Source organism: Rhyacophila brunnea, unplaced genomic scaffold (assembly GCF_057557595.1).
Source record: "Rhyacophila brunnea isolate RB1 unplaced genomic scaffold, BYU_Rbru_1.0 scaffold_9, whole genome shotgun sequence".
Lineage (NCBI taxonomy): Eukaryota > Metazoa > Arthropoda > Insecta > Trichoptera > Rhyacophilidae > Rhyacophila > Rhyacophila brunnea.
In genome coordinates, this window is record NW_028233361.1 from 14,123,231 (window position 1) to 14,136,826 (window position 13,596).

The following is a 13,596-nucleotide window of genomic DNA, read 5'->3' on the forward strand; positions in this document are numbered from 1 at the left end:
CATTAAAAAAAATTAATAGTAGTAAACAGTAAAAGTAAAGAGAATGCAATGGTAACACAATATCATTAGTAATGACAAAAATAATATGAAATTTAATACAGATTACGCTTATTGTATGGATGGACAAATATCAGAACATCGATTAGTAAGAATACAATATTGTAAGTTTAAGCTTGACAAAAAAAATATTAAGACATGTATTGAAATCAAATTGGCCAACTGCACTGTATAGACGACATCATGAAACACTACGCCTGTATTACGATGGGTTTATTGAAGACCGTAATGTCACTGGTCGTAACAGAAAAATAAACACGAATATAGGAATTTTAGATAAATTAATCCAAAATAATTACAAGATAAAAATAACTTTATATATACAACGTTTTTAATTTTTCTGTTGAACCATATAAACTTGACTTGACTAGCTTAAACGATCAAAAAAATTTGTACTTGATAGAAATAATACTGAAATGTCATTTTGACATGTCATATTGATTTCCATAGTAACGAACGTATATATTAATAATTTTATTTACTAGGACCCCAGACCCCTAGCAACCAATAAAGGTGTCGAAATAACTTTTCATACAAAAAAGAATTAACTGAAAATGAATTCAATTCCACTTAAAGATGGCTAAAAGTATTAAAAAAATGTATTGGCATCGTGTTCTGATATATTCTAAAAGTTTCAAATGTCCAAGCTAGTCGTGAAGTTAGTTAAAAATCGATTGCAAGATTTGTACTGGACAAAGAACTATCGGACAAATAAGAATACCAGCAATGAAAAACGTTGTAATAAAAAGTAAGAAATATAAAAGAAAAATCATTCCTGGTGAGAAAAGAAAAAAAAGATTTTTATTTATCAAATTCGTTTATAATGACAATTCTGTCATCCCGATCGATCCTAATATATTTATTATAGGTATGATTCTGAGATATTTAAAATTCGGTCTCCTATGAAAGTTTTCTTACATCAATCAATATTCTGTTGTAAAAAATCTAAGGCTCAATTTTCTAAAGAGTTTCATATCTGTTTTCATAGATGCCGCAATAAAAATAATTTTCTTTAAAAAATTCAATCAGTTTCATTTATTGTTAGTTTTGTATAACATTTTATAAAAATATTGATATAAGCAATGAATATTATGATTATTTGACTATTTTATAGATTGAATAAATTAAAAAAGGTTAAATAATAATGGATTTTTATAAAACTGATTTCACTTTAAAATTGCAGATGGCATTTTTTTTAATGTAATAAACGTTTTTTTATATAATAAAATAATACCATAAATAATAAATAAAAATAAAACTATAACTTTCACATTGAAATGTCTGCATCACATTTGTTTAAATTAATACGAGTATGTAACACGTTTGACTTCACAATTTGAATAATAATACAAACATAACCCGGAAGATTATACCAGTAGGTACTTAACAAACAGATTCATGTGACATGCATCACCCTACAATATCTACTCTGAGTCAGTGGCGAAGGGTGTCTTTTTGAAAGAGGTAGGCTGTGAGAGTAACCATGATTGTCAGATATATTTACGGGAAATAAGAATATAACCCAATATTACTACTGATGAATAGGTACACTAAATCAATGAAATTTCAAAAGCTTAATTGGTTTGGTATAATTAGTTTATAAAAATAAGCAATTGGTTTGAATTACTTATGTATTTTCCTAAACATTTATAAACGTAACTTACGCTCAAAATATATTACCTATCATCTTTGAAAATATCCGTTGTTGTGTAGGTATTATATTATGTTCACAATTTATAATTTATCCCGAAAAACTAGACATTTGAAAATACTCCGACCATGTCCGATCCTGATAGGATCATATGGGCCTCCACAGACCTGACACACACAAATTGAAAAACAATATGTGTACTTGCCAGACCCAGGATTCGAACCTGGGACCCACGGTGTGATATTCCAACGCTTAATATATCAGGTTATTATGTCAAATATATAGTATAATCAAAAAATATATTGATATATTATTAAGTCGGACACAGATGAACAAAATAAAAGAAAATAGCGATACTGCCATTTATTTTACGTACCTACTGAACATATAGTTATTAATATGAATATGTGAATATTATATATTTTGGTGGTTCCTTAAAATAATAGGGAACGATTTTCAAAGCATTACAAATACTATCCGAAGGTTTTATAGGTTCTCAATTATGCGATGGTCACTATCGCACTCCATATGTGTGTGGCCAGGGACTAAAAAGTGTGATCAATTTTGTTTAAAGTCTCAGAATGTTTTACTGCTATCATGCACATTACAGCTACGTGGCTATTTTTGTTTTGACCCGCACATCTATCAGAATACATGATCATATGCTTAATATTATCATGTACCCCTTGGTTAAGTATTTGAACAGGCATGAAGCGATATCGTTAGCTTTTCTATTAGCAAGAGTTTCATGGCATACATAGCAATATCCCTGGTTATTATCACAATCATGCACTGTCAAATGCCGTTTGTAAAAGGCCAGGTAACTTTGCTGCATGTCAAATGTTACAATTTGGCAAGAAGAATCTTGCAAGTACTTTTTATCACAATTTTTTAGCTGAATATGCAAAGTCAGCTTCGTTATGATGCTCTTTCAATTCCTCATGATTTTTATTTCTTTCTTCATCGTTGGTGGAATTCTTAATTAAGTTAAGTTTATCGTATGTTTGGCAAGTAGGTATCCTTATTTGGCCATTTGAATGTTAAGTTCATGCCAGGGAATATTTCTGCGTATAAACGAATATTGATGGGATTAGAGCTAATACTCTTCAAATATTGAGAATACATCACAGTTATTGTCATATGTGGCGGTAAGTATTTTCTGACAGTTCCTTCTAGAGTAATGACTCTCATAATGATGGAATTGAGAGTATAATATGTGTCTTAGATATTTGCCTATCTTCTTCGCTATCTTTTAGAGATATTTTTCCTCTTGCATATTCTTGAATAAGTATACCGGAAGTAGTCGCACTTTTTTTTCCAAAACAAAAAAATTGTGACTTTCACTTAATGTTTTTAGTGTACAACCTTTACAAATTGGTTTCCGTAACAGTTCAACAGTCAAGTAATATTAAACTGTTGGCGAAAATGTTGTTTTCATGGTTCGCTTTGTCTGATACGACTTTTTTTCGTATTCATAACATCCATTATAGGTACTTATTGTGTAACTTTTCCAGTATTTCGTGCAACTTTTTTATCATTTCTGAAGGCTTTGTATCATCCCTTAAGTTACATTTTTGGTGATTATCACTTCTCAATCGAGAACGAGGGTAACAGGTTAAAACATCATTATGATGTGTAATCGTGGAAGCACTATTTGAGCATGAACAGCGTGGTTCTTCAATGTTGGTAAATTAGACTGTAATAATTCTTGAATATTAAAATCAAGATCTTTTATGCTATCAATGAATCGTTGACATACAAGTTATTGGAGTATGTGGTTGAACCTAGAAGCAAGATTGTTTATTTGGATATTATGTACGTGTTTTTAGATTTAAATAAATCAAATTCGATAAATTTGGTATATTTTTTATTATTTACAAATAATACACATACTTATTTATATAAGTCATAATTTATTATAATACCTATGACTATTTTACTTAGGTTCTGTTGTTATTTCTTTTTCAAATATTTCTCAAAATATCTTTAAAAATACGTTAAATTCACCAAAATCAACACTGAGTAGGTATGACGTTTGAAGGTAAGCCAACTATGAGTAGTAAGGTAAGTCACACAAAATGTTGACTTATCTGACTACTCATGTGACTTAACTGTGTACACACCCCGTAAAATAAAAAAATATGTTTTGACTGAAACTGCATCTCACCAATGGTGAGACGTGCGGCTTACATGACTACACACAACGAAAGATTTTTTTTTTTTTAGTATAGTGGCATTCATATCTCATTTTTGCTGTTTTGTGACTTACCTGACTACACATCCCGACCCACGAATTATTTCTCTTAATGTTCTCTATTCAAAAAGAATTTTAATTAAATCAGTGGGTACATCATGCTATAATATCTATATGAGAGTTACATCAAAATTATAAATCTATCTAGCAAGGGTGTTCTAATATAACACTTAACTCCAAAATCAATAAAAAAGTGATAAATATGCAATGTGGCATTCTGAGACTTCATTACCCCGGGATATAAACTATAAGGCGTATCGTTTTTCAGCGCTGATCTGGACAGGTGTGCTAACGTCTCCTAACGAGATAGAGGATGACAAAAATTAGTACTAACACTGTGATATTAGCGTTACCACGCGCCAAGTCAGAGTTGTCTATTACACATCCGCAAGCTGTCAAATAATGTCATTGATAACGCGAAATATTTTCAAGAAATTGAAAAGGTCATGCACATACACGTCATATTTAAGACTAATATAGATGTATATAATATCATACTACTTTCTAATATAGATGTACATAATATCAGCTCTATTTTTGAATTAAAGTTAAAGTGACATTCAAGTGATATAGTACATGCGCAGCTGGAATTAAGTTGTTGTTTACAATTTATACAACTGCTTTGTATACACTATACAGTATGTATTGACCCAAGCGATATTCGTATTATTTCGGAAGAAAACTAACAAAAACCTATTATCGTGTTAACTAGTTGGAATAGCCTTGCAGATCTTTATTAAATTACGTAGAATAGTACGTAACTGTATAAGCAATCATTATCACTTGTTAAATTAAAATATGTAGCGTTATATTATTTGTAGAAATTTATACAAATCTAATTATTTAACTGTTTTATTTATGTAAGCATCAATGTCAAGATTAGATTCTTTTAGGAAGTGCTATTATAAGAGCCTGGTTGACATTTTTGAATAAAGTAATCGGGCTTGCAAGAAAAGATCTCGATTTGTTATCTATGGACAATCAAGATTGTAGTAAACGTCAATCAAATGCGATATAGCGTTGTCGATATTTATTAAAAACGAGATTGATGGTAGTTTTAACATTCTTGGGGACATTGACATTCAAAAATACATCATTGCTACTGTTTTTTTTTAGTTTGAAATGGTAACAGACTGTCTAGGGAAAAGAAAATTTTTTTAATGGATTAAAGATTAATTTATTAGTGTTATACTAAATAAATACTTACCTATTTAAAAGTAATTACAAGATAAAAAAGAACTTTTTATATAATACCACGTTTTTCAATTTTCTGTTGAATCATATAAACTCGACAATTCTGTATTAATAAATACTTTTTTTTGTACTTGATAGAAATACTGAATAAATATTATAGAGTACTAAAATGTCATTTTGACATTTCATATTGATTTCTATAGTAACGCACTTAAATATTAGTAATTTAGTTGCTAGGACCCCTCAGCAACCATTAATAGTGAGTAGTAAATAGTACTTTTAACGAATTTCTTCCGAAACATACAAAACAGAATTAACTGAAAATTAATTCAATTCTGTTTCAAGGTGGCCAAAAGTATTATAAGAATGCATTGTCGTCGTGTTATGATATATTATAAAAGTCTCAAATGTCTAGCTAGTCGGGAAGTTAGTTAAAAATCTTGGACAAACAAGAAAAAATTTGTACTGCACAAGAAAAAATCTGTACCGGACAAACAAGAATACGAGCCAATAATAACGTGGTAATAACAATGAGTTCAACTACTGATCTACAGATTGTAATGCTAAGCTTTCTAAGGGATATTTTTGGAGGAAAATATATAAATATACTCGTATGTAAAGAAATGTAATTTTCTGATACCGATATAACATGAATTTATAATAATAAAACATACACAAAGTAACTAGAAATTTGATGCCCACTTTATTTATGTTTATTTTTCCGATCAATAACCCCACGATATTTAGGAATAATGATACTTGTTTTTTTATTTATTTGTTATTTTAATATAATATATTATTTAAAACAAGACAGCATACCACGAGGCCCAATGAGAGTAGTTTAGTGTAGTTAATCATATAAGTGAAACAATCACAAACAGCTACACTTTGAGAAAATCACATAAATATATTGTGATCTCACAGGGAATCGAACCCGGAGACCCTCGGATGAAAGGCCAACGCACTGAAGTTACACACTGAAGTTACGCACTGTACTACGACATCTGACAATGAATGGTTTAAGAACCTCCGTGATTGGTCGAATGCAGCTCCGCTGACTGTTCCAGGTAGCAGATGATAGAACAAAGATTTATAGAACAAAGATTTTCCTGATGGTGGCTGGTCTCCGTTAGGGAGTGGCACGACAAGAAGAAGAATTTAAAAATAACCCACTTTTCTAAAACAATACATAAAAACTAATCATGAAAACCTGGGATTTCCACATGTTCAATCATAGGATTGCAGATATCAAGCAGGATTTCAAAACCTTAAATAAGAAATGGTTTTGAAGCTGAATGTAAAGAGGAAGACATAACTATATGGTGTATGCGTTATACAATGATCCTTATATTGTTTCACTTGTAATGAATGCTGACCACATCTCAAGAATGGGAAACACCCTGATAATCTACAAGCTTGTCTCCAACATACATGAAGAGATAATGAAAGCCAGGAGTTTTGAAAAGTAGTAATATAAGCTTGAGGTAGATAAAAGAAAATGTTTTCTAAAGTTAGCCAATGTCCATATTATTAGGTTGTAGTTCCGATGACTAATTAAATTTTAAAAAAATGCAAGAAGCCTAAAAATCATTATAATAATATCACAAAAAAATGACTCGTCCGAAATTCGAAATTCCGAAAAGAAGTATGCATAGAATTAGTGTTTGAATTTTAATCGAGTCGGCATATATTTATTGGTTGATTTCTATTGTAAAAGGTTAAATAAAAATCAATGCATAACACATTAAGCCTCCTTCAACATCCGTTTTAATAACCAGCATTAAAGTGGAACTACACCAGAAACTTTTGTCGCCAACCTCATAAAATTTAACGATAATTATCATATTTTATTGGAACATAAATTACATTAATCGTTTGTTGAACTAAGTTGACAAATGTTGGAGTTGACAACATCGTCCTCACTGAAATCAACAAGTGGTGACATCTCAAAATGAGGTCACTCATCATAAAAATAATCGCTCGAGTTCCCGAGTTTTAATTACTTTTATCGTTTTAGGAATCGTATTTCACTTACATGTTGATGTCGAGAATTGTCGACGCTTGTTTCGAGGAGCGTCGGTATTTTGTCAAAAGAGTGAGCAACACACTTAATGATTCATTAATAATAAAATTATTCTTAATACAATTCACATACCAGTTGATTATAATAAGTGCTACGTGAGTAGGTACTGAAATTTAGTGATATCGACTCTGTATTTTTTACTCTTTATTCTTCCGTGTAAGTAGCGATTGCCAATCAATTGGAGCATATGTCTAGCACTTATTTTGATTAGTTATTTATTACGCATTTTGTGACATTTTTTACAGAATCAAAATAGTATTTTACTCTCCGAAATCTCGAAAAAAAATTCTGAGAAACAACGCGTACGTATTATAAAGCAGTGGTCTCCAAACTTCATATTACTACGCCTCCCTTTAAAAAAAAGGCTCTGGTCAAAAAAGCTGAGGTCATAATGAGGATTGGGTTATATTATCTATGGATGCAATATCGCAAGTCATTTTAACGTACGCATACGTAGAAACTGTAAAAAATAATTGAAATATGCACGAATAATAATTCAAAATACTAATTAACATTGGAGTATTGGAGAAAAGAAACAGTACCTGTCAATGCGGTCAAAAAATTAATACTCGCAAATATCGGTACCAATTATCATAAATTATCAAATGATGTTTGTCCAAACAATCGAATATCAATCAATATTGGCATCGAAAGAAAGTATTGATACCGGCAATATATCGATATCGGTACACAAAGTAGGTATCTATATTTTTTGGACGGATTTAATTTTATTGTAGTGTCATTCATTTTATATATTTCATTGAGGGAACACGTGAAACAGCGGCGGTGGTTCTTTTGTTTTTTTGTTATTACATATTAGTCATATTACATACCTACACACTGGTAAATCATAGCACATTGGGACAATGATAAAATTATCACAGCTATTGAACATTACAGAGAAGAAAGGTGTGTATGGGACCCAAAACATCCCAATCACAAGTGCCGCAATTCCAACCACGACGCTTGGGTAAATATATCCAATGCGGTTGGAATTGACAATACATTGTATGTGTACACGCGGTGATTGTATCTAGGGATTACCGAATGAATATATCAATACCGGTATTTCAGAATTTCTTATTGAATACCGGTATTCGTCAAAACATATTATAGAATAAAGAAGTACCTATCAATAAATATAACTATTAACATCTATTTAAAACACTATTGTATGGCAACCTAAAGAACATAACTACATTTTTTTATTATGATGACCTTTGTAATAATGTATAGATCATTAGTATAGATATTTTAGAACTGCTAATTTTTACAAATACCATAAGTCCGGGTACAGAAAACCTTGCTAAAATTCAACGTTTGGAAATATTTACCATGAATATTTTCTTTTTTGAAATATGTTAATTCATCGCGACAATTATATAAGTATATTAATTGAGGGATTTTATTTTAATATTATTTAACTACATTGTCGTCCAGTCCTATACATTAAATTTAATATAGTATGTAGTAGTAAGTAATGACAAAATAATATTACATTCATTTTCGAAAAACAGAAACGTGTCCTTACGGTTTCTTAATACCGAAAATACCGGTATATTGGATTTTTGAAACTGGTATTTCGGTATCGATAAATAATTGAATACCGGTTATGATATGTGTACCGGTATTGAAATCCCTAATTGCATCATTATTATAACACGCGACCAGTGTTCCAACTAAAATTTTCAAAATTCTTAATATATTATATTCAAAGATGTCGTTTTTTTCTCTAAGGTTTATATCGACCAAATTGAAGTAGGTACTAACCTACATCTACCTATTTTGGGTTAGCCGTGTCAGATCACCAACGCCTTTGAGATTGCAATATAGGTAGCTAAAAGTACCTATAATATTTATTTCACTGTAATAGGTACCTACATTTTAAAGAGTGCATGAGTCCCAGCCGCAAATATCGAGCGCGTTTTGATATGTAGGTATAGCAGGTGTCCCGCGCTCGCGACAAATGCGAATAAATAATAATAATCAGGCGAACGTTCCGTGGCTTACAAGAAAAAATGACGTTGCCGCGACACGTTGCCTCTCTGTGTGGACAAACGAGCAACGTCAACAAGTAGCAACACCTTCGATTTTATTACCCTATTCCGAGACATAGTCGTAAAATTTTATGAGGTTGGCGACAAAAGTTTCCGGTGTGTACTAGACTTTATGCGTGCATCTATTACAAGAATTTAACCTCTTAAACGACGTATGAGTGGAAAGTAATGGGATGATTAATTTAATCACATTTTCTCGGTAACTAAAATAATATATAGTATTTTTTGTGGGTTGCGTTCTATTGTTTTACAAAAACGTATGCAATTATGACAGATCAGTATTGATTGTCATGGATTGGTCAGTTAAAAAGTGCTGTAATAGACAACAGAGAGAATGTCATCAACGACCAAGAATCCATTCTACTAGTGTCGGTTTTATAAAGAATCAAAACAGAAACTCCTTGCAGGTTTCAAAATTCTTGTTCGGATGTTATTTTTTATTGTAATAATATATTATCAATAATTTATTACTTGTCTAAACGAAATAGGAAAATGCGAGGATGGACTACCACACAGTATTATTTTATTATTTACGTGTATTATAATTGATTTAAGTTTTGTGATATTCCATTTGAGTTATTTTTTTGTGATACGGGTTTCATCTTTTGGTATTTTTAGACATTATGCGCACTCACCAATGGCGCACGTCATCAGATACGGAACACAGTTAATTTTTGTTTATATAGAAAAATTATACTATAAAAGAACATGAAAACATCAAAAAATATAAATTCTAGTGCTGAGCATTTGAAGTGTTTAGAGATACCATACTTAATACATTAAATAAGTAGGTACTGTTAATATATTTAGCAAGCCAATTCAAATACAATTACTCACCAACAATAAAGTGTTTAAAATTTAATCAAATTAGAGAATACGATATGTCACTAAGTTTATTAATTAATAAAGACAGATACATAATATTTAAATAAAATCAGCTGGATTTTCGTTAAAAAAACATATTTGTTTTAAGAAAAAATATCCAGCGGTAACTCGAATTATTCTATATTTAACACACGTAGTATAAATTTAATTAATTGATCAACGGTAAACCTTTCAATTGGATCTTGCAATTGATTCGTATTTTCAGAGATAATGCAACATTTTGCAGTTTATATACCAATGCTATATGTATTTTACGTTGATTCAGTATGATATTATTATTTCGAGTTTTTTTCATTTATATCCTCTTACCCGGACGTTTTAAGTTGACCTTTGTTACAAGCACGCCTGCTCTTAAGCCATATCAGTTTATATTTTAGAAATTATGTTTATCTTGGAAATTGGATTATTTTGGTTGTTTGATTTTTATACGACAATGTGAATTATTCATTTTGTCCATTATGTTGGGATTTTACGCAGGTATAACGTTCGCACTGTCATTAAACTATTCTAAAATGCGTATAAAATTCTCATTATAGTACCGTTCCATCACAAGCTAATTTTCTGCAGATCTACTGATAAATTGCCAATTTTTTCTCAATTTTGCTATGAAACACAATTCAAATGAACCGTTACATTTGTTCTGTTTTATTTTAGTTTTCAAGTAGGCTTTTTTAATTAAAACAGTAAGAATAGAGCACGATATATTTACAGCTTACATTGCTACGAGTATATGATATAATAAAAATTGACTCGCATTAAACTGAACAAAAGAGTGTCGTGAGCTAGAGATTTTAAATTAAGGATCACGATTTTAGAGACATTAAGATGCGATATTAAAATGACAGATAACGGGAACCCTATGTACATTTTTTAAAATCATTTTACCACATTAAAAACATCTTTGAAAATGATCAAAATGTTTTTTAAGAACACGAACATTGAATGACTTTTATAAGTAGTTATAGTAGTTTAGTATTGATTAAATATACGTATACATAAATCCAGAGAAGAGCTAATTAATGTAGATTAACTATTTTATACTAGTCTCTTAAATTACTTATATAATGAACATAATATATAACTTGAAAACACATTAGATCACCCACAAAAAACACCCACAAGAAAAAATCATATTTGAAAAAATACCATGCTCGACGGGAATTAAACCCGTATAACCGCTGGTATCGCGCCAACTGTGCATTAACCAATTATGCTACGAGCCTCCTATATAATTACGAACATTTAAACTGGGTAGGACCTGCATGAAATGCTCACCGAATCGCGTTAGTATTGACTATCGGTCTCGTTGTATTAAATCATAGAATATTAATTACCTTAATTATTAACCGACGCCCGGCTCTCGCCAAATATTTTGGTAGTGGGTAACGTCTACTTGAACTTGCTAACAATTTTTAATAAACCATTTATTTTATTCAAAGAATAATTCACAAGATTTTGAAAATAAAACATTCCATATATTGAACATACATAACTTGAAAACAACTCAGATATATTCTTTCCTAAAATTTAAAATTTCCTATTCCTTTTTAAAATATGTTTTTTTCAAGTGAGTATATATCTGAGGTGTTTTCAAGTTTCAATGTTCAATATATGGGATGTTAAATTCTAAAAAACTTTGGAATTATTCGTTGAATAAAAGAAATGGTTTATTACTTCCATAAACTAAATATTTGTAGTAAAGAAAATAGAATATAAATAAATACATTAAATATGACTAAGAAAGTGTTCGATAAAAGAAATAATATTGATTAACATAGCGCACACTATATTTATCGTATGTCCTGGGATTGCACGCGTTTAATTTTAAGTTTTGACAAGTAATTACATTAGTATCGTACTGGAAATGTGTTCATAGCCCGAAATAGCTGTCAATATACCATTGTAGAATTTAAAAAAAATATCGTATGAGTATATTGAGAGGCGTGAAGAAGATTTAAGTGAAGGCATTTATTTGGCAATAGATTGACTCCGTCTGATAATCTATCTTATGTAAAGTGAATGTGCCGCCCACCAGAGACACCTTGCGGATAAAGAGAAATCTTGGAATTTGAGAAAAATATTTTTTATTAAAAATCAAAGAAAAACTAACAATTAAATAATCAAAAGATAAAAAGAACTTTTTATATACCGTGTTTATAAATTTTCTGTTTGAATGATATAAACTTGACAATTCTATGTATTAATAAAAACTTTTTATTGAACTTGATAGGAATACTGAATAAATATAGAATACTGAAATGTCATTTTGACATTTCATATTGATTTCCATAGTAACGCACGTATATGTTAATAAGTCTAGCTAGTCGGGAAGTTAGTTAAAAATCTTCAATCGTCCAATACAAATCTTGGACAAAATTTGTACTGGACAAACAAGAATACGAGCTAATAAAAACGTGGTAAAAACGTTATAAAAAAGGAATTCCTTAAAGGATCCCATCTTCACCTATATTACATATTATTTTATGATTACTTTATCATTCAATTTTAAAATATTATTAAGTTTTCTTTCATACATCGAAAATATTTTTGGAACATTATTATTTTTAATGTATTTTATATTTTTATATAAAAAAACATATAATTGGACCTTTTTATTTATATTGAATCTGATTTCAGTAAGGTTACAATATTGTAGCTTGACACACGATTAGACAGACGCCTTACGGAGTAATATTTTAATTGTATATAGTCCTCGCACGTGAAATAATTTATGCTTAGTGATCGAAATTTACAGTGAATATAAAATAATTACAAGATAAAAAGAACTTTTTATATAACAACGTTTTTAAATTTTCTGTTGAATTATTATGCTCAATATGCTCAAACTTGTACTTGAAATAAATAAAAAACAAACAAAATAAATATAGAATACTGAAATGTCATTTTGACATTTCATTTTGATTTCCATAGTAACGCACGCATATATTAATAATTTAGTTGCTAGGACCACCCCCTTAGTAACCAATAATAGTCATTTACTTTTTACGGATTCTTCTGAAATAACTTTCCATACAAAACTGAATTAACTAAAAATGAATTCAATTCTGCTTAAAGATGGTTAAAAGTAAATGCATTGGCATTGTGTTCTGATATATTCTAAAAGTTTCAAATATCTAGCTAGTCGGGAAGTTAGTTAAAAATCGATTGCAAGATTTGTACTGGACAAACAAACACCGGAAAAACAAGAATACGAGCTAATAAAAACGTTGTAAAAATGAAGTGGCGTATAAATAATTAAATATTACGATATAACTTGTATAAAAAATCAGACATTTCGATGAAAACTTTTGATGTTTCGTTTGAGAAAGGTTATATAATAAATAACCGATAAATTTGGATAAATAAACATATATATAAATTATATTCATAGTAAACAAGTATTTTGAAAACTCTT